This window comes from Meleagris gallopavo, chromosome 29 (assembly GCF_905368555.1).
Source record: "Meleagris gallopavo chromosome 29, MGAL_WU_HG_1.1, whole genome shotgun sequence".
Classification (NCBI taxonomy): domain Eukaryota; kingdom Metazoa; phylum Chordata; class Aves; order Galliformes; family Phasianidae; genus Meleagris; species Meleagris gallopavo.
In genome coordinates, this window is record NC_139432.1 from 2,162,451 (window position 1) to 2,181,960 (window position 19,510).

Sequence of the window (19,510 nt, forward strand, 5' to 3'; positions counted from 1 at the left end):
GAAAAGTGCAAAATCTGGCCGAGGGCTGTAGAAATGGGAAGGTCCCAGCCCGATCAGTCCCTGTGGATTGACGTGCATGGAACGTGTCCTGCTGGGACGGCGGTTGTGAGACCCACAGCCTTGTTGGCAAACAGCAGCACCTCTCAAACAGCTGCAGCTTCTGGTTGTAAAGCGTCAGCAAAGCAGGCTGACATCTCCCAGAATAGCAGCAAACTTCACCTGGCTCACCGAAGGCTTCCATTCCAATTCAGATCGGTTCTGAAGTCCTCAGTTTTCTCTTTCCTAAATTATGCTGTGCCCACGACAGGAGCTTGAGCAAAATTGTGAGCAGTGCTGTTGAGAAAGACAGAACATCACACTTTTTGCAGACCTCAACACTGCCCGGGGGGGTAATCTTTTCAGAGTGAGACCTCCATGTACAGATACGGTTTCTTTTTCCCTTTTTGTTCCCACCCTCTGGGAATTGATTTTATTCTTAGAGGATTGGGACTCGTTTGCTGTGTTCTAAAGATGGATCCTCTTGCATGAAATCTGAAATGCAAATATGAGTGAATTCAGAAACGATGAGAATGAATGCAAAATTGAGCAGCAGCACTTTGTCGTAAGACGTTTTACAATCAGATTCTGCTAGCTGAGGCAAGACTACTTATTGGGACTTCCATTGCAGTGCACTTAGGATTCAGAAGAGAGGAAAGCAAAGAATCAGTAGGTTGACTTTAAAACCTAAGTAATGATGATAATGCAAGGCGCAGTGTTTAGAATTGAAGGAAATGCATTTATAATATGTACATGTCAGTGTACATAGAGCTGGAGGAGCTCCAACGTTCTTGGGCTCCTAGATATGAGCTAGTAATTGCCTCCGGTCTGCAACTATTTTTGCCAGGCAAAGCACATAATTTGGTGCTGTTCTGTTGTAAACTATATTTTACTTCAGAAACCACAACAATCCTTTGTCCTCTGAGGAATGTGGAGCTGCATTTGTCCCCTTTTGATGGGGTTTTCTGTCTTAGCCTTTGTGCTTGGGTTTGCTACGCAGGTTAATGTCTGCTTTGTAAAGATGGGTCGGCCCCAAGCACCCCACAGCCCACATTTGTGCAAACCCTGCAGCAGATGAGGAATCCAGCACAGACCTTCAGTCTGCCCTCTGGTTAGAGAAAGAATATCTCTGGTCAGCCCTCTGTAAGCAGCTATTATAACTGGGAAAGTGGAAGGCAGGACTGTGTCTGCTGCTGACAGCCTCCCTTGTCCTCACAGGGGTCAGTTCTGAAGCAGCATTTCTTCAAAGGCCGTGAGGAGAATCGTTGACACAGAGGGATGCTGCTGCAGGAGTCAGGACCTTGTAGCCTGGCGGATATGGCAGGAGAGCGTTGAGGTGTTGGTGGTGCAAGGCCAAAGTGAACCTTCTCTTTTTCCAAAGGCCTCTTGTTACAGATTGCAGATTCCTGATGTAGGTCTGAGTGGGTTTGTTACCCCGTTCCGGTTGCTGCATGGCACTGTGCTGCTCATGGTGTCATTTCTGTTACTGCATCTCTTGTCCACGGGGCCAGCAAGCAGCCTTTAAGATTAAAGTTTAATCAATCCGAGTGTTTGGAGAGTGAGCAAGTGAAAATTTCATTCTTCTGGCGAACTGCAGCCTTCTGCTTTGCAATCCCTGGCAGAGATAGAATGTTCTGTCAGAAAATGTCTCTGGTGAGAAATAGCAGACAAGGAATATTTTCTGTGGGATGGCATGAGCAACCTCGTGCTTTAAAGCTTGTTTATTAATTGCTTGTTAATGGGCAGCTTTTGGCAGAACTTCTTTTTGGTATGGCCTCAGGAATTTTAATGGTGCGTCAGTCAGCGCGTGGAGAAAATATACTCTCAAAGCAATGAATAGGATGTTCAGGGTTTGTGTCCTTTGGTGACATGGGTGAATCGGTCACGTTCTGGTTTTGGTCAATTACCAAAAGCTCAGCAGTAACTTCGTTAACAGGAGGGATGTGCGTTGTGTTCTCCAGCTCCAAGCAGTACGTTGATTTGCATCCCCACGCTCACCATCAGTGTTTTCAGACGTGCCAAACCCCAGCAGCTACCAGGAGCATTGAGGAGTGTTTTACATGTCGTGTTTAAAGGCCTCTAAAAGGGATTCCCACTGTGTTTTCTGGCTGACTGAACACTTTGTATGCAATGTTTTCACGAGCAGAGGGGCCACAGCAGTCACTGGTCTCATAGATGTACCAGTACGTGTTTCTATATGTGTAAATGTGCACAAGTTGCTCATTGGTGGGTGGGGGGACGTCTGGTTTTGCTGTGGATGTGAGAAAATGGGTGCTGCTGAGCTGACTGAGCCCCTTGGTTTTCGTTCCTCTGCTTCCCCTTCTTTTGATAATCAGTGGCTGAGCTTTCCCAGAAATAGGATGAATTCCCCTACGGTCCCAAAGATAGCACTGTTTAACAGCATACCTGAAAGCAACCAAAGGTGATGGATAGACAGTGATAAAACTGAAGTTGAGATCACAGGCTGCCAGTTTGATGCAAGGAGCCCTGCACACACAGAGGGTTTTCTGTGCCCCGTTCTTTGTGTCCTGTGATGCTGGTCACCTTCCTTGAGAGCTGGAAGGGAATTCTGAATTGCTGCTCCTTGAATGAGCTTTGACATCTACCTGATCAGTTAATGCTGTTTTGGCAACCTGGTGAATGAAGGTGAAAGCATGCAGCAGGTTCTCCCTTCCTCTGATCTGGCACATTCCCTTTCTGGCTTGCTGAGCATCACTCCCATCGAAATGTCAGGAGCAGCTCCCTCTGTAGAACAGAGGAGGAGGAGGAGGAGGAGGAGGGCTGCTTCTTGGCTTCCTCTACCTCTTCTAGCTTTACACCTCATTACTTCTGTTTCTAAGAAGTAGATGCAGTAGCAGTAATTCCACGGGAGACACGTTGTAACATAGGAATTGGCACATTTTCCTGGGGGAGAGGAATGGCTCCGAACCATATATACGGATATTTCCCAAGTTAGATGGTAAATGTTTTGGTGGAAACTTAACACAAGCTTGGAGGCTTTTTTTGGGGAGGGATGGTATCAGTCACCTCACAGCTGTCTGTGGAAAGCAGCGTCCCTGCTGCTGTTCTGAGAGGATTCGGTGGCAAAAGGTGGGAGGTGTTGCTCCTGACCGGTGGGTGCTGCAGCCACAGGTCCTATTGCTGCCTGCCCTCTGAGCTCTGCTTGTCATTTCTTCCTTCTCCTGCTAAAAACTGCCCATCCTTTTGTATTCCCTCCAGTCCAGCACATGGTTTCAGTGCTTGGAATCAGTGGGCAGAAGTATTGTGGAGCCCTTAGGACTGCTGTGCACATAACACCAGGCGACACGAGCAAGGGACTGGAGAGTTAAACAGCTTCACACATCCTGCTGTTCACCCCTTAAGTACACACACTGTTGTATAAACATGAGCACTGTACACAGAGCATGCTCTGCAGCTGTACCGTGCCTTTGTCCTTCTGTAGGCACTGCTATTGCTAGACTGGGTTTTCTTCAATCTCCATGCTTAGCACAGAAGCAAGCTGCTGGAGGATCGTGGTGTAACAAAGGTGTTGTCCAGAGCAGAGATGCCAGGTTAGCACCTTCAGGCAGCAGGACCAGGGCCTTCGTCTGCAATGGGGTCATTGCTGGAACGAGCAGAACTTTGGGTATGGTCATCAGTTGTGCGAGTCTCCCACTCGTTCTGGGGGAGGGACACCATCAGGCTGGTGAGTGTACCAAGTGAGTCATGTTTGTACATCGGGCTTCCATTAATCAGGTCTGTCTGAACAGCACACAGGCTTTTATTTAGAACATGGAAACACAGCCTGTCGCAGAATAAATCTACTTGTTGCACTGTATCTGTTAAGGATCTTCTCCTCAGTGCAAGTTCAGTATTGAGAAATGTCTTTAAGTAGTGAAGAATATGATGGCCAAGGCTAAATTGTATCTTGAACCAAATGCAAACGCTTCCTTAGGAAAGCTAAGCAGAAGGGAGACAAAACCACAGGGAGAACACAAATATGGGACACAAGTCCTGTATGATGCATAAATTAAAGGTCTGTGCTACTGCTTTTGTTCTCAAGTACCACTTCAAGGCACAGCTTTAAACTCTAGAGTCACTACTGGGTCCGTCTGTAGTTCAGAACTGAAAGCAGAGCATCCACCAGCCATGCCAGGGTCCGCTCCCCCTGGGCATGTGCTGTGGTGTGTATTTTGTGTTGCTTTACCATCAGATTTTTGATCCTCTGCAGCTTCCTTGAGGTGCCACTGAGTGCTGTGTCCCTGTGTGCCATCAGACCTCCTTCAGCTTCCCAAGTTCCCAGTCCTCCCCATACCCACACACACATTGCTGCTGTCTGTGTGCATCTTCCTTTGTTCTGAGCCTTTCCCCGTGCTTAGAGTAGCAGAGTTCATGATGTTTTCTAGAAATGATTCTTAAAAATGAGTGCATTTCTAGCCACATTCCTATTCAGAATGCCATACATCCTCCTGCATATGTTTTGTATGGATTTGTGTGCTCCTTTGGGTTTGTCAGATGCACCTTTTTGGTCTGACTCTTATTTGTGCAGCACATTTTCACCTAGTGCACACTGCTCTGCTCGTCTGAAGCTGCGTATAAATAATGGAACGTCCAGGGCTTGCTGGCACAAGTCAGCAGAGAGCTGCATTTCCTGAGGCGCTGCTTCAGAGCCCCGCTTGGTTTTTGAGTCCTCTGTGCAGATATTTTACGCACAGCTTCGTGTGGGCCTCAGTGCTGAGCCTCATCTGTCTGCCACCTTACGTAAGCGCACGCAGACCTGCGTTGAACCGGTGTGTGCACAATGCAAACAGAGGTTAAACCGACTTCCTTTCCACTGCCATCTCTTCCTGAAATGCAGAGATAGGATAATGGAGAAGCCTGCCTGCAGCACGGGAGCGGTGTTACTGTCCTGGAAGCATGCTGGGCTGCTGCCAACAGGCATGTCGTGTCAACGAGCTCTCAAAGAAATATCAGCTTCCTGTGGCCGGGGTCTTAACTTTGGGATATAAAGCAAAAAATGGTTAAAAAATGGGCGCTGATTTAGGAATCCTTCTGCCGTACAAATGGAATCTTAACGCACTGTCAGTGGCAGCAGCCCTCCTGGGATTGTATCGAGTTGTTTTTGCCTGGTAATGTGCCTTCAGACCATTCTTCTGAAGGGTTCTATATAAGCAAAACAAGTGCCTAATTGGTTTAAAGGGAATCTCTTCAATTCTGGCTTCCATCTCAACAACTTACACGTCTGAATTTTCCCACTTCAAGAATCAAACCAGATATATCATGGGCAGAATGAAATTAATTTTATTACATGCAATTGCAGAGGTCGGAAAGGACCTCCAGAGATCATCGAGTCCAACCCCCCCTAAAGCAGGCTCCCTGCAGCAGGCTGCACACGTCAGCATCCAGACAGGTCTGGAATATCTCCAGAGAAGGAGACCCCACCACCTCCCTGGGCAGCCCATCCCAGCGCTCCATCACCCTCACCATGAAGAAGTTCTTCTGCATATTGATGCAGAACTTCCTATGCTCCAGTTTGTGGCCATTTCCCCTTGTTCTGCCCCCACAGACAGCTGAAAAGAGGTTGGCCAAGTGCCTTTGTTTCCCACACTTAAGATATCGATAAGCATTTATCAGATCCTCTCTCAGTCTTCTTTTCTTAAGGCTGAACAGATCCAGGTCACTCAGTGCTCGACAAAACACTCATTGAGCTCCTTATTAGACAGCATGCAGTAATGAGAAGTGTTTCTGGTATTGTGTGCAGGTTCAGCTTTGACACATACAGCCCAGTGTTGGCACTGGGGCGCAAGGCTGGCTCGCTGTCTGACACTTTGCCCAGCAGTGTGGGTCAGAGTAACTGCTGAGGCAACAGGTTGGTTTGCTGCATCTGAGGTCAGGGCTGTAATGCACTGCTGATGCCTTGCATGGGGAATTCAGGTAGGAGCTGAGCTTTGCAGGCACTGTTCTAACCCAGTCCCATGAGGATGTGCAGAGCTGAAGACAGAGATCTCTGCCATTGCTTTGTGCTAAAGAAGCAGCGTTTGCAGTTGGGAGTTGCAGCATGTTTAGGGCGCAGGATGCATTGTGTGCATGCATGCTCACAGCTGCAGAGAAGGGTCTGCCTGGTCAGACAGTGCCATGTTTGTGTGCCCACATCTGGCTTTGTCCAGCAGGTACCATATGTGGATGCACTTGTTTGTTTGACGCCTCGAGCAGCTTTGTAGCTTGCTTTATTCCCACGTAAACAAAAGCAGCTGGCAGCTGGGTTGGATTCGCAGGCCTGTGGATGTCAAGCCTGAACCAACCCGCAGGATCCGTGTTCTGAGGCAATTCTCCTCCCAGTGGGCTGATAGCAGGAGCTGTGCAGAGATTTCTGCTTCTGGAACAGAATTTGTTTTCGTTCTGTGGTGGCATGATGTTGCAGTGCAATTAGAGGAGCTATTCCTGATCCTGCCTTTGCTGTCGTTTCCAGATCTCCGCTCGGTAATCTGCTTGGTGTCCTCTGAAAAGATGTGAGTGGTGATGATGAAAATTCTGCATTTTCAGCTAAGTGCAGAACAAAACCGCTTTGTCTGCTTTGGGGCAATTCTCATTCATTTCTGTTCAGAACGGTTCCAAGTACAGAAGGTGACCTTCCGAAGCGCTGTGCTGAGGCCATCGAACTCAAGCCATGTTGAGTCACCAGAGAAACTAATTTGTGTGCCCAGACATCATTACTAGTCCTGCTGATCCTTTTGGAGTCACTGGAGGACGTTTATAGATTGTCTATGAAGTTGGTGATTTTCCTTAAAAAAGAGTGATGTGTTTTTATTTTAGGAATAAAGTGGACATTATCTCCTGCAAGATACAGCTAGGGAACGGTTAAGCCTTTTAATATCCCTAGGTGGGAATTAGGGAACAAGAATGGATGCTTTGTAAGGAATTACTGGTTATTATTACAGACTTCTGAGAAACAGACGTGAAATTAACAGTTGTGTGTCATTTCATTACTGCTTTGGCAGTCTGCTTTCCTTTTCTTTAAGGGTAAGATGGTTGCTAGGGCTTTGTAGTGAATAACCTTTTTGTGTTCAGCTCAAGGGAGAGGATAATTATTGTATAATTTTGGTTTGTGAGGCCGTTTTAGACATTTTTGGGAAGAAAAGAGCTTCGCTTCTGCTGCTCCCCTCCTTGCCAGTTGCCCACCGTTGGCGTGTTACTCCAGCAGAAAGGGAACTCTGTGTGTGTCCTCGCCGTGTGCTCGTGGTGTTTGCTTGAGGATGGGGGGATGAATGTGGCCTTGTTGCTGTGGGCTGCTGCTGCCTGGTTGTGGGAAGCATGGTCCAGTCCCGGTGTGTGTCTGCCTCAGCAGCATCACTGCCATGCAGAGGTGGTGGGCAGAGCTGCTGGAAGTGCATGTTGGGCTACAGCTGGCATCCTGCAAACCTACGTAACCCGCTGGCTTCAGGGGCAAATTTTCTTCTAGGAACCAACAGCTTTCCCTTCCCTCATGGCCCGAGAGAACTTGCTCCTCAGCCAGGTTGATCATTAGGACTTGACAGCTCTTCAGCCCTCCATGCCAGACGGCGCAGAACAGCGGTGCACCGCGGGGTGACACAAAGTGGGACCTGCTGGGTTCAGCTGGGTGTCCTGAACATGGGCATCTCATCTGAGCCTTGCCTGTTCCCTCAGCAGTTATGGTGGGTGTCCCAAGCATGGCCATCTCATCCAAGCTGCACCCCCTGTGTCTGTCAGCAGCACAGAATGGCACACGGCTGTGCCTTGCCCTGCATGCTGCAGGTCCCCACGTGGCTCCCAGGAGTCTGGGCTCCTTCTGCAGTCACTGAGGTTGGGCAGGCCTCACGTTTCCCTGCAGCTGCACAGTGAGGCTGCACAGTGCTGCTGTCCCACGGCCTCACTGCAGCTTGTGTCTGCACAACACCCTCCTCCCTCTGTGTGTCAGTGCATTGCAGGAATGCGTGTTCGCATCTACTGTATGTTTTACTTCATTGCTGGATGAATGTTATCTTTTCTTCCTTGCAAATTGCTTTGCTACACATGCAAAGTCTTAAACGAACGCAAACAACAAAAGTTAGCCTTGCCAGGAGCTAGATAGAATCGCAGACTCCATGTGTTTATGGGGTGGAAAATATTTAAAATGAGAGGAAACATATTCTTGCTTAAGGTGTGCCTCTAACTCGGGATCCATCACTTCTGCATGTTGCCGTGGCAACGCTGCAATAGCAAGGGAGTTCCTTTTATGGCTGATTTCCGAGCAGGGAGCAGGCAGGCTGGGTTACTAAGCAACCCCATCCTATGCTCTGGTAGCTAGGAGAGGCAGCCGGTGCTTTGTAATAGTGCCCGTGGTTCTGGTCATATGTTCCTTCCATCCACTTCTGTCTTTTTGGTGTGAAAATAATTGTTGTGGAATATGCTTACTGTTCTTGCCTTTGTGGGGCTTTTTTTCCCTCCACTCTGCTTTCTCTCTCTTGAATGTTCAATGCAGGGACATTCACAGGAAGGAGAAGACAACGGTCCATTTATCTAAAAAAAAAAAAAAAAAAAGAATCAGAGTGCTCTATTCAACATGTGATGCTGAAGAGTAATTGAAGTGATGCCATGTGCCCAGTGTGAAAGGAGACACGTCCTCGGCCTCCCAGGTTTACAACTGATCAGTCGTCAGTTGGAGCCCCTTGGGGTGCAGGTGCTGGGATCTGCTGGAGAATTCTTCCAATCTCTGCTCTGACACGGGGTCCTTACAAGGTTTGATCTTCCCTGTCCATCCGAGGGCTGCTGATAATGAGCTGCCTGGTGGAGGAGGACGTGGGTTCATAAAGCTTAGGAGATCATTAAGAGCTGCATGGTGAAATGGAAGCATAAAGTTGGGCTGTGTTTGTATTTGAATCTCATCCTTCCTGAGGTTCCCTGTCAGGTCCCCCCTGCTGACCTCAAAGATATACAAGGACATCATCTGCACTGCCAAGAAGGGGTGCATTTTTCAGTCTTCCCATTCAAAGGAGGGGGGATTTGGCTTTGCAAGGGATGCCTTCAGACACACAACCCCTCCCACACACGCTGGCAGAACGAGGCCCAAGTTTCAAGTTAGCTCTGAGAATTTTGGGTGGTCACAGCTCTGCTGGGGTCAGAGCCACAGCCCGACGGTGGGGATCCCCTGGGAGCCCACAGGTGTGCAGTGCAGCGCCCTGCTTGGAGCTGTGTGCGGCTGAGCTGAGATCACTGTGAGCACACTGATCTCCCAGTTTTGAATAATGCAAATTTACCTCTTTCTTATGGATCTTCCCAGCTGGGCGGCTGGAAGGGAGGAGCAAGTGTGGCGTGTTATCCTTGGAGCTGCAGTCTGCTGGCACCTTGTGTTGGGTTGGCTCCAAACAGCACTGGGAAGTTCATTACCTGCTGCTTACAGCCTCCTTCCCTATGGGAATAACGCATTCCTAATGTTTTTTCCTGCAACCAGGGAGTGCACAGGATAATGAACACCCCAAGGGGACGTGCGTCAGCATCTCGTTGGGTCATTGAGCACATGGTGTTCCAGTCAAGGAGTTAATGACCTATATGGTGGCAGTTCTTTCCATCCTCTAAATGAGGAAATACATGGTGAGGAGTGATAGGTTGTATTTGGTGCTGCAGAGAGCTTGTAACCCCTTGTCTCTGGTGACTTTCTGTGTTTCAGAAGGCAGTGTGGAGAAGCACACGGAGCTGCAATTGGACTTTGGGATGTTGTTGGTCTGTGGGACGCTGCGTTTGGCACTGTGTTCATCCCTCCTGCTCTGCTGGCTCTGCCACTGTCACTGCTTTTAATTGGGGTAGAAGGAGAAATGCAAACTGAGCCTAAAGCGTTTGCTGGAATGCTTAAAGGCCCCTCCTAAACTTGGCTGCAGCGTTTGCACGTCCCAAACCTTGGGGTTAATTGGCACGTGTGCTTCTAGAAACGGATACAAACATTTTTGGTTGCGCAGTTTTTATTGGTTTGGGATCTTTTTTTTTAGACAATATATTAAAATTCATCTGAACACAGCAGGGCAGTTTCCCAGTGATTTAGTTTAGCGTTGCTCCAGTGTCTTGGAATGGGTAGTTTCCACTTGCTGTACCAACCGTAAATGTGGCCCTTCGTATCTTGTACCAGTGTTCTTGTAAACAGCACTCACACCAGCCCACAGTGACATTTAGCATTACTCAATCCTTGTAGAAATGACAAACGTTGGATCCACGCTGAGTTGGCTGTGACTAGTCACATATGTCAGCGATAACAGAAGATGGCACCTAAAGGTGCCCCGTGTGCTTCACTTCCAATCTTTTGTCCTGTTGTCTGCAAATGTAAATCCCCACTGGAGTGCTCCTTGTCAGGGGAGGTAATTTCACAACCTATTTGGCGATAGGTGAGAGGTGATCCAGGTTATTTTGAGAGGATGGATGTTATTCCCTTGGAACAAGCTGACCATACCCATTGAGACGGAGTGAGGGTATGCAGCCTTGGCTGGAGCAGAGTGGGGCTGAGCCTGCTTGTTCTGTGTGATTTCAGTCCTCTGTTGTCAGCAGGAATGGTTCTTCTTAATCTTTTGTAGTAAATGTCAGGTGAGGAAGTGGCAGTTCCGAAGGTAACCATTTTCCATTTATCTGTAGTCTGTAATGCATGAGCAGATACTGCCTGCGAATGACCACTGCTGTCAATCCAACTTCAAATCAAATCAAAATCAAACGCTTTTCTGTGCTTCTGGAGGGATTCTGCCTGTATAATTTATCTGTAGACAATAAAGCACGGAGTGGCAGGGAATTAACGTCTGCATTCAGTTTATTAGTTAGATGTAAAATATTTGATCGCAGTGAGGCTGAAGATTCACGGCGGGTGTGATACAGTGCTGTGAAACGGCTGCAGTGTCTGAAATTGATCAGATGGAAAAAAAACGTCCTTATGTTTGTGGGAAACCGATAACCGCACGAAGTGGCATATTTTATTGTATGATATTACTTACCGTCTAGGAAAGGGATATGAGGCTCCAGATAAGAGGGAGAAGACAAAGATTAGTTTAATCCCTTCGGTAAACATCCGCCATAGCTGGGCGAGGCAGCAGCACAGAGCGAAGCTTATAATGCTTATTTATTTCCCTTCCTGCACGTGAAGAAATAAAGCTGAAATAAGGTGTGAGAAGGCGCTGTATACAGCAGGCTGCTCCTCTCCTTGCTGGGCTGCTCGTGCTCTGAGGACACAGTACAGGGAGGCCCTGCCATCCCCCGCCGTATTCCCATCAAATAGCAGCAACCACGTCTTGAGATGTTCAGCAAACAGCTTTAAAATACAAATTGATTTTAAAATATTACTTTGCCGGTGTCACACATTTGCCAAGAGGCGAGCGCTGTTGAAATTCTGCCCTCATTTGCTATGTAAATTAGGCTGTTAGGTTGAATCCGTCTGCTTGTAAGTTAGTGTGCTAGGCAGTGCGGGTTACAGGGGGTACAAACCGTCCCAGTGAGACTTGTGCGTTTGAATGAATTACATTTGTGTTCCCTGCTCTCTTTACTGGGTGGTCGCGCCCCGCGTGTCACCGCAGAGCATCCCCGGTTCTGTGGGAATCCCTTCAGGGCACAGCGTCGACTTAATGAGTTTTGAGCAAGAGAAACACAGCATCGGAGGCCCAGGCACACGGGGAGCGAGTGGCTGGGAAACAATCTTTCTCCGCGTCCATCCGAAATGAAAGCAAAGCTTATTTTTCTAATAGAAAAAAAAAATACTCGTCCAAGTTTATATTTCGAGATAAATAACGAAAAGAGCAGAACCGGGACAAATACTCATCCGCTGTTTTGTCAGAGGATTGCTTTTCCTCTCAGACGTAAGGCAGCACTACCTGTGGTTGCCCCTTGCTGGGTGCAGGACCAAGGGACAGCAGAAAGCTTTCTGACTCGGCGCTGTCTGAGGAGGCTGCTTCCTCCGCAGTTATTCACAGCTTGTTTTGGAGAAAAGCGCACGGGCTGCCCACTGAGTTTCCATTTCTGTTGCAGGGCCGTGTTATTGCTGCGTAATCTGTCGTACAATCACACGGGTTCTTCGCTTAGGGTTTGATAAAGGGAAGAGAAGCGTGGTTAGCTACGCCTACGCTGTTATGTCTTTTGCCATAGCATAGATCTTTAAGATAATGTAGAGATACAATCTGTGTATCTGTACATTAAGGTGTTCTCCAACCCCACTGCTCACCTGAGACCGCGTTTCTGGAAGGCTGAGAAGATCCTGTGGGGTAAAGTCTTCTCTTCTCCGTTCTGGAGATGTGGCTGTTGGTCTCCAAGAGCTCCAGAAGTCTTCTTTGGAGCAGCAAGCTGAGATTTTGAACCCACTTTTAAATAGCCTAAAAACAGCCTCAGGGTCACGCTGTCACTGTTTAGAATAATGCATTGAGCACGTAACACCTGGTAAGTACTGAAAGTGTCACTGCCAAAACTGAAAGTTATTTTCGTTTGGAAGATGTTCCAGAGCTTGACAGTGTTTCCCACACATTTGTACTGCCTTCCAAATGGAAGAGTTTGGGAAACAGTAGTGGAGCACGGGTAGGTCAGGAGGGAAAGCTCGCTCTGCAAAGTGAGCGTGCTTGGATCGTGTTTGCAAACGATCTTTCTCCGTGTCCATCTGAAATGAAAGAAAAGCTTATTTTTCTAAGAGAAAAAAAATACTTTTGTCAAAGCTTTTTTGGACTCCTTCTATTCTTCTAGCAGTGCTGAAGCGTAAAGGAAAGAAAAATTGCTTTTCCCATTTCCCCAAAAGAACAAATGAAAAGGCTGTAGGAAATGACATTAGAATGGTCGAAAAATGCATGAGAGTTGCAAAGCCAAGGATTTAAGCCATAGGAAAAGAGGGAACTGAGGCTCCCGTTTTGTTTTATGCCTCACTTCTGCCTGAGCTATCCTCGCTGTGGGCCCCGTTTTCTTTGCTGCACAGATGTTTACACCAAGGTAATGCCTAGAACATGTACAACACTGCTGTACAGGAATTGTAAGCAGCCAGCACGGCTGGCTAATTGCACAGAGCTGAGGGAACAATGCGCTGGGCTCGTGCTTTCCAGCTGTTATCTTTTCATTGTGTGTTTCGCTTGTTTGCCTGCAGTTGTGTGTTTGCACTGTGCTGTCACAAGGCCCAGCAGTGGAGCTGCGATGTTGGCAGTGGAGCTGCAGAGACGTGGCTCAATTATTGGTGTAAGGAACCTTTTGGCTTTTTTACAGTACTGAACACATTTGTCATGACTACATAGCAAGAATAGCATCCGGAGGGTCATTGGAAGCAGGGAGAAGGGGAGGACCTTCACTGCACGTGGATAAAATTGTTCACTGCAAGGCCAAAATTACTTTAGATTGGCAGCTCTGACCCTTAGCAGCTGTCCCCAAAGCTCAGCAATGCTCATCTGCTCAGCTTTGTGCTCCAGATACTTTTGCTTGCGGTCCTCTTTTTGCCGATGAAGTTAATGTATGGCTCAGGGTCATGCAAAGTCAGTTTGAAGTATTCCCCGGAAGGTTTTGCATTTGTTTTCTGAATAGAGAGGAAAACAAAAAGGTTTGCTGCTAAAATTATGCTTTGTGTTACAAACAGCTGTGGAGTGCTGTTAGAGCTCTGGCTGCTGTTGGTGGCCAGCCCCAGCTCCTGAGCGCTCATCTGCTCCACCTTCACCTATGGGTGACACTGCAGAGAGCTGAAGAAGCCTTGGGAAGTGGCAGCAGGGACAGCATGCACAGGCTGTGCTGGTAGTAGTGTTTGCTGAACAAGTGACTGATTTCATGGCATCCACCGCATAGCGGTTTTATCAATACTGATAGTACTCCAGTGCTGTAAATGAGGGGAATTTGGGACTGTAGCACTGGTATTTGTTAGGTGACGGACTTCTCCTGTGCTGGAAGGGAATGCAGAAGGCTCTGTGTCGATGCAGAATGATTAGAACGTGGCTTGCATGGCTGGGAGGAAGGGATGAGGAGTGGGCTGCACTCTTTTGCATTATTTTGTGGCAAAGAAAAAGCAGAACCCACACTGGCCTTAGTGCCTGTCCTCAGCCTGTGTCATCTCTGCCCCTCCTCCAGGACAATGGCCACAAGGGTTTTATGGGCAGCTGTAAATGTGTGTTTGAGAAGGCTAGGGAGATGTCCCTAATGTCTGCAATTTGCCCGGAGGGGAAAAAAATGTCTTATTTTATTTAGTTGTTATGAAGCTTATTTAGAGGATGGTCAGTAGAGTAGCCGTACCTGCTGTAGAGGAAGTGTTCTGAAATCTAATGACCTAAGGAATTAGAGCAACTAATAGGTATGCAGAGAAGGTAGCACTGACAGGCACCAAGCACAACGATGAAACAGACGGATGGTTCTCCAATGACTCTGGAATTTATGGTGTGAAACGGCCTTTGAAGCCAAGGGAGCTCAACTGTTTGTTGGAACAGCGCTGGGGTCTCAGCTTTGGCTTCGGAGGCTGACAGGGACCACGGGCATACATGGTGTGAGCTCTGGGAAGGCACAGGGCAGCTTCTCCGTGATGCAAATCCCAGAGCAGGATGGGCTGCACTGCCTTCTCTGCTTGTGGTCCTCCAGCCTTTGTCTGGCATGTTTCCTTGTTCCTGTCGCAGGGTGAGGAAGAGGTTATGCTCTGCCCTCTGCCTACCGTGGCTGAGGCAGCACAGCCCGTGAGAAAGGTTAATTTGAACGTTATCATTCTTTCCCATACTGCGATAGAAATGCTTTTTAAAGCTCAAACGCTTATTTTTAGGATTGACAATACGCAGCTCTCTGTATTGGCCCACAGAAAAGTAAAAATAGTTGGAGGGGGATTGTGCAGATGTATGTGAATAATTCTTGGCAAAACCTGTGATATATTCCTCAAACGTTCGTCTTAAGACATTTCTCTTTCTCTTTTTTTCCCCTTTCATTTCCAGTTACACGTTTTGCTGCATTAAATCTTTTAAAATGAGATCATTCTCAAACACTGCCATTTGCAAATAGTTTCCTTGGTGCTGAGCTTTCTGCTATTTTTTTTTTTTTAACAGCTTCTTGAGTGTCATAAATATAATTTCTATGGGTGAACATCAGACGGATTGCTGGAATTAACAATGTCAGTGTCCTCAGCTGTTGTGCTGTCCTTCCTCGCAGGCTCTGCATTGGAAGAATGTGTTCCTCTTGGCTTTGCTTAGGTATCTTTACGTTTGTATGCACAGGTTTCCTAGCTGGGGCTCGCAGCATGGTTTGAAGGCAGCCAGGAAGGATCTTTAATGGCTCTCCTGGAAGATGTTCAGCAGCCACTCCCACTGAGTGCATCGAATGCTAACATACAGCTCCAGAAGCAATCTGCAGTGAAGTGTAAGGTAAGGGATAACCAGTGGAGTACTGCATAACCAGTGGAGTACTGCAGGCAGGTGTTAAGGACACCTTTGGAAGCTGAGATTCAAACTTGTACGTGTATCTTTTTGCTATACAAGAAATATATCTAAGTTGTTAACTTTCAGACACCTTTGTTTTTTTCTGCATTGCTTGGGGCCGCAGCACTTACTGTTCCAGAAGTCCTGATAGCCCAGCCATTACTTCTTGTAGTCCCTTTTCCCCACTAGTTCAAGCCGTCCCTTTTTCTCAGAGTGAAGGAATTCTATCTTACTCTCACAGGATGAATAGTTAAAGAGAAAACACTTTGAATTCCATCAAAGCCGGCCCTGGGAGCCTTTCAGGGAAGCTCCACTCTCCCATGCATCCAGTCTGGGCTCTCTGTCCCTCCTGCCACAGTCTCACTGCTCCTCTGACAACACAAACATGTCCTGCTGCCTCAACCAATGACTGATGAGCAACTTGGAGGGTTTATTTTTATTTTTACTTTTTATTTTACCTTTGCTTACCTCCTCTGTTCTGATAATCCAGCCTTGATCAAATCATCTCACCGACTTACAGCAGGTCTCTATTTATTATCCAGATGTAAGGGACAAAGCACAAATCCTCTGCTGGGTTATGCTGACATCACAGCTCGTGCTGTGTAGCACTGTTCTACTTCCTGCTCACAACTGAATTCCTAAGTGCTGTTTCAGGCTTCTTCCTTCCAGGAGTACTGTAATTTTAAACTTGGAATGCTTGATTTTGGTAATTGTTTTTTGTTTTGTTTTGTTTTTCCTCCTCAAGTTAATGTTTCTCACCTTTAACTTTTAATTTTCTGCACCCAAATGTTTTCAGGACACAAATCCTGAAGCTGTCATTACAAAACATGGACTACAAGGTTACTTTGCCTCCCAGCTCAAACTCTTTTGCAGGTTTATTAATGCAGCCTGGGGTACATTTAAAAAGTCAATCGTGGACTCAGAACAGAAGTTGCCTCTCCTGGAGATTATGGTCTGAAGGCAGGCAGCCTAGGGGTACTGCAAAGACACACTGTCCATAGGACAGCATCAGCACTGCCATGGAGATGTGTAATCCCAGAGCTCTGGATGCAAAGACTCATCACCAGGTCGTGGGGGTCCTTGTCACCCACCTGCTGCTGTGGTGTAACGCGAGGACTCGATGCTTCCCTGACAAAGGCAGTTCAGAATGTTCTTGCTGAACCTTCCTTTGGGTTCTTTCCCCTGGCTCCAGCCCCAGCCTTAGTGCTGCCCCAGCTCTTGTGGTGCTTACGGTTCTGCTGCGGTGCATCCTGAAAGCAGGTGCTTGTGTAACAAAGCAGGCAGGTCTCCTGCCCTCCACACTGCTTGCCCGGCTGCTGCTGTTCATTTTGCAAAGGGTGTGAATGGTCTCCATCTCCCATAAAAGTGAGTGTAATTCAGGGTGTGTGGAAAGTGAAAGTACCGGAAAAACAGGCTGTTTTGTTACTGCCTTTCCTGATTCTGACTAGAACAAACTCGTTAGGGGTGTTTCTTGTCTGCTTGGGCTTCAGATGAAGAAATGCTGTTCATTCTCACTTCACACGCAGGCTAGTGAAGAGAAGTGTCTTATTCTGCAAATGGCAGAGAAAAATATTCTTTTTGTTTTGTATTTAAGAGAACGGCTTGCATCGCCAGTGCTCAAACGGATGGTGGATCACTCATTTCTTATACGTATAAGTCACTTCATCTCACTTCACCTCATCACATACAAAACACTTTCTTTTGCTTCCATTCCCAAAGTCCTTATTTCATTGAGCAAAATGTCCTCGCTCACTACACGCACTCTGATTAGAACGGTGATTTTTCAACTTCCCATAATTTCTGGTGCTCCCTCAGAACGTTCCTTTGGAAAATGCCATGTCTGTAGACTGCTGCACAGCCTCTGTATGCAGGGTACCACCTGCTGTAGGGTAGAAAATCCAGCAGCATGATCAAGGCTGCTACTCCCCCTTCCCACATCCAGTTGGTACCTGGGAGGAGCAGTCCTGGGTGCTTTGTTTCTCTGGTTGGGTCACCAAAGTTGTTAATTTTCCTCTGCGCTCCTTCATCTGTGTACGGAGGTGAGCACTTTGACATGCAGCCTGATGCTGTGTGACATAACCCTTGTCTGTGTGAAAGGACAGCACTTGCTTTGTTACCTTCTGCAGCACCTCGGTGTCCGTGGGCTGCAAGGACTGTGGTAAATGACTGCAGATTGGAAAGCTTGGGTTGTGTTGTCTTAGCAGAAGGAGTTGTTTATCATTGCCTTTCCCAGCTCTACTAGTTGTTCCATAACCCCCAACAGATCTTACCACCATTCTGTTTAGTTATCTGTTTACTTCTGTAAAAGACTTTGGGGAAAAAGATTTAGGAGCTCTAAGTACAATTGTACGTAAGCCTAAATATCTCAGCATGAGAGCTGTGGATGTTGGAGCAGCACGAAGCGCCCAAAGCTGACCAAACGTTCCCTGTGCTTTCCTTGCAGTGTTTTGCTTGGTTAATCAGGACATTCTCAGTTAGGCATAAAATAAAAGTAAATGATGAGAACAAAGATGTGCTGAGCTACTTGACAAGACTTGAGTGCAGGGTACAGGATCTGTGGGTGTTTGGCATAGCCCCAGCACTGCAGATATTTTAGCTCTTGCTTATTTTTGATTCGGCTCAAATACGGCTTACCTTAAAAAAACAAAAAAACAAAAAAACTGCAAAGTATCTGTTGTTACACAACAAAGATTCATAATGGAAGAAATTGCTTGGCAAAGCTATAGGCACGAGTCGTAGAGTTCAAGTGCTGCTCTGAACTCTCCAGGCTCCAGCCTGTCATGGAGCGCTCAGGGAACAGCTGGTTTGTTTTGTCATATCACCCTCTTGGAGAGCAGAAACGCCCAGGGAGGCCTCAGAGAGGCACGAGCCACGTGGCCACCTGCCATTGCTTCTGGTCAGGTATAGCCTTTGTAGTTTCAGAGGCAGCTGGGGTGGGATGCTGGGGAAAGCGGTAGTGTTCCCAAATGGAATGGGAGTCCTTCATAGGGATGAAGCAGCAGAGCACCTCGCTTAGATCTCTTCCAGTGAAGAGCCCCTAAACTTCTGGCTGAAGTGGTGGAGGGGCCTGCAGGCGGTGGCAGAGAGGCCATGCTGCCCCTCCCTGCATGGATATCTTGGAGGTATTGCTGGGCTCCTTTGCCATGAGCATGCATGGAGGGAATCCAGTGGCAGCAGGAGCAATCTGTAGCTCTGTAATGCAATCTGTAACGAGTTGCCTCGTTAAATATAAGTCCATTATCAACCTTTGTTTCTCAGTGTAGGTCTAGTCTGCAGGCAGCACCTCTGGAATAGGAGGAAGAAATTACTTTATGTGTGAGCTTCTGTTAGCTGTCAGTGCAAAAGACCAATATACGAGACAGAAGCAAGGGCTGCAATGGCAACTGGGATCAACTGAAGTAAGGAAAGTGTTAAAAAGGAACTGCAGATCAAAGCGTCATTTTTCACTTTGTAAATTCACCTCAAGTACCTCTACAGTGTCATTAGTCCTGAAGATCTGGATTCCTGTGCTGCCACAGAGTGCTAATATTGCTAGCAGAGGGATCTATAGCTGAACTGCAGCCACCTCCAGGGTGTAAAACAACACCAGAGTGGTGGCACACAGGAGCGGCTCACAGCAGCGTCAGAAAGAAGGTTCAGGAGAATAACAGAGCAGTTGGGAAGGTCTGCAGGAAGGACGTATCAATAAAACCTGGAGTAATAGGCTCAGCAAGCTACGTTTTGGGCATTTCTGTGCCTTTAAGATACACAATGCTGAGGAAAAAAATGCCATTAATTGTTACTAATAAGAAGCTGAGCCCCTATTTTTCCCTTTCTGACTGACACCAGTGTTCCCATGGAAGCGGTGTGAGGACTGTGCCAGGCCTGGCAGATCCTCTGACCTGTCACCTCGCTTGGGAAGCTGTCGTGAGAAAGGCAGCAACGCTTACAGGAGACACTGAGTAGGAACAGAGAAAATTATGATCATTTTCCTGAAATGAGAGACCCACACCCCCTTTCATAATAAGAAAATCCTTTGAGTGTAGCCCACACATGTTTCAGAGGCGGCTGCTTTACCGATCATTGCAAGCCAAAATGTTCTGTCAGTACACACCTACTTCCCAAAACCAGTTGGGTTCATTAAGAGAAGG

The 19,510-nt window shown here is 47.3% G+C and overlaps 1 protein-coding gene across 12 annotated transcripts in view; it reads left to right on the forward strand.

Moving 5' to 3' along the window:
- Window positions 1-19,510, forward strand: part of TANC2 (tetratricopeptide repeat, ankyrin repeat and coiled-coil containing 2) — a 181,183-nt gene that overhangs the window by 2,491 nt on the left and 159,182 nt on the right. For 10 of the 12 annotated variants that reach the window (XM_085211218.1, XM_085211226.1, XM_085211229.1 and 7 more), the window contains one exon: window positions 15,180-15,326. The exons of the other annotated variants lie outside the window; for them this stretch is intronic. The gene's annotated coding sequence lies outside the window, so the exon portion shown is untranslated. The remainder of the gene's footprint in view (window positions 1-15,179; window positions 15,327-19,510) is intronic. 12 annotated transcript variants of the gene reach the window in all.